Source organism: Gossypium arboreum, chromosome 12 (assembly GCF_025698485.1).
Source record: "Gossypium arboreum isolate Shixiya-1 chromosome 12, ASM2569848v2, whole genome shotgun sequence".
NCBI classification, from domain to species: domain Eukaryota; kingdom Viridiplantae; phylum Streptophyta; class Magnoliopsida; order Malvales; family Malvaceae; genus Gossypium; species Gossypium arboreum.
This window is the reverse complement of record NC_069081.1, coordinates 65,855,804-65,858,473: the sequence shown is the minus strand read 5'-3', so window position 1 is coordinate 65,858,473 and position 2,670 is coordinate 65,855,804. Positions and strand designations below refer to the sequence as shown.

Below are 2,670 nucleotides of genomic sequence, written 5' to 3'. Positions count from 1 at the left end.
ATATTTTTTAACTTGGATTCGTGGTCCCGAAACCATCGTTTCGAATAGGGTCTAAATCGGGATGTTACAAAGAACTCTTGGTAGCTACATACCAGTTTTGAGTGTAATGGATTTACATTGTTCCTTCCCTTGAGATCATGAATTTTCAGTATCACTCGACAGTGCTCCTTGCATTCTTGAGCTTAATGCTTTAGCATTTAGTCCCACTTAATTTTCAAAAGCTCTTAAAGGTGCAGCTTGACTTTGAATGATAGCACCGTTCTTGGCCATATAGTTCTTCAATAAAGCTTCCATAGATGAATAACTTGGAGCTGAATTTTGCTGAGCATTTTGCCATGGCATGGGTTCATTGTATCCAGGTGGTGCACTCACAACATTCTGTTGAATAGCATTGTTGGAATTTCCAACCCTTAATTACTCCAATTGAAATTAGGATGTTGCTTCCACCCTGGATCATATGTCTTGGAATACAGGTTGTTGTTGTTGCGATTAAAATTTCCCATATAGTAAACTGAGGCTAGGTTCGAGGGGCATTCATCAAAAACATGATCTTCTCCACAATAAATACAAGCTAGCCTAACTTCTTTCATTCCCTGCATTGCAGTTGGTCTTTTTAGTGTTTTAATCATATTTGTTAAAGATGATACTTGAGCTGCTAGAAAAATAATCGCATCAACTTTCATTGCTCCAGTAACTCTTCTGCCAGTCCCTAGTCTTGTAGTAAGGTATTGATAATCGTTGTTTGCTATCTTCTACAGAATTTCATATGCCTCATTATATGATTTATTGAGCAAAGTCCCATTGGCAGATGCGTCAACCACCATCCTTGTATGCACATTCAATCCATTGTAAAACATTTCCACTTGCATCTAATGTTGGAAACCATGCATTGGGAATTTTCTAATTAATTCCTTGAATCGCTACCATGCTTCATATAATGTTTCATCCTAAAATTGTCAAAAGGACATAATATCATTCCTCAATTTGGCATTCATGTTTGGAGGATTATATCTTAGCAGAAACCTCTAACAAAGTTCATTCCACGATGCCACCGTACCTGAAAGCAATGTTTAATCATGCTCTGGCACGATCTCGCAATGAATAAGGGAATAAGTTCAGTTTTAGGGCATCTTTAGGAACACCCTGCTGCTCAAACGAATAGTAGACTTCCAAAAAGAGTCTTAAGTGCAATCGTGTATTCTCGTATTATTTGTGAAAAAGAAGGATGGTTCTATGAGATTGTGTGTAGACTATCGGTAGTTAAATAAGGTAACAATCAAGAACAAGTATCCATTGTCGGGAATTGACGATTTGTTTGATTAGCTGAAAGGATCAACATGGTTTTCAAAGATTGACTTGAGGTCTGGATATTACCAGCTGCGAGTAAAAGAGTCAGATGTGCCTAAAACTGCTTTTAGAACAAGGTACGACCATTATGAATTTTTAGTTATGCCATTCGATTTGACAAATGCTCCTGCTGTGTTTATGGATTTAATGAATCGCATATTTCGGCCATACTTGGACAAGTTTGTTGTGGTTTTTATTAATGATATCTTAATTTACTCGAAAGATGAGATAGAGCATGCTGAGCACTTCAGGATAGTTTTGCAAACTTTGAGAGATAAGTAGTTGTATGCAAAATTTAGTAAGAGTGAATTTTGGCTTCGAGAAGTTGGATTTTTGGGCCATATTGTTTCAGGTGATGGTATACGGGTTGATCCCAGTAAAATTTCGGCTATTGTTGATTGGAAACCGCCGAAGAATATAACTGAGGTTAGAAGTTTCTTGGGCCTAGCTGTTTATTATCGACGGTTTGTAAATAGAGTTTCTATAATTGCTACTCCTATGACCAGACTACCCCAAAATGATGTTAAATTTGAATGGACGGAAGAATGTCAACAAAGCTTTGAAAAATTGAAAAAGTTACTGACTGAGGCACCAGTGTTAGTACAACCCGAGTCAGGTAAAGAATTTGTGGTGTACAATGATGCTTCTCTAAATGGCTTGGGATGTGTACTTATGCAAGAAGGAAAAGTGTTAGCTTATGCTTCGAGGTAGTTGAAACCTCACGAAACGAATTATCCGACTCATGATTTGGAATTGGCTGCTATAGTGTTTGCTTTGAAGATTTGGTGACATTATTTGTATGGTGAAAAGTGCCGAGTATATACCGACCACAAAAGTCTCAAGTACTTGATGTCACAAAAACACTTGAATTTGAGACAGCGGAGATGGTTAGAATTATTGAAAGATTATGAGCTTGTGATTGACTACCATCCGAGGAAAGCGAATGTGGTTGCCGATGCTTTGAGTAGAAAGTCGTTGTTTGCTTTGAGAGCAATGAATACTCAGTTAACGGTGTCTGACGATGGTTCGATTCTAGCTGAGTTGAGAAAAAGACCGATGTTTTTACAAGAGATTTGTGAAGCTCAGAAAAGTGACAAAGATTTGCAAGCTAAAAGGAAGCAATGTGAGGCTGATACAGGATCAGATTTCAGCATCGATTCTGATGGTTGCTTGATGTTTAAAGATCGGATTTGTGTACCAAAAAATGTATAATAACTTGAAGAAATTATATTGGTGGAACAAAATGAAAAAAGATATCTCCGAGTTCGTATTGAAATGCTTAATTTGTCAACAAGTGCAAGCTGAAGACCAAGTGCCTTTGGG

General features: G+C 37.5%; 1 non-coding gene across 1 annotated transcript; it reads left to right on the top strand.

Annotated features, from left to right (window-relative positions):
• Positions 1-879: 879 nt before the first annotated feature.
• LOC128285945 (small nucleolar RNA R71) lies at positions 880-986 on the top strand. The gene has a single exon (XR_008276492.1). It is a non-coding gene; the product is annotated as a small nucleolar RNA R71 (small nucleolar RNA).
• The last annotated feature ends 1,684 nt before the right edge of the window (positions 987-2,670 follow it).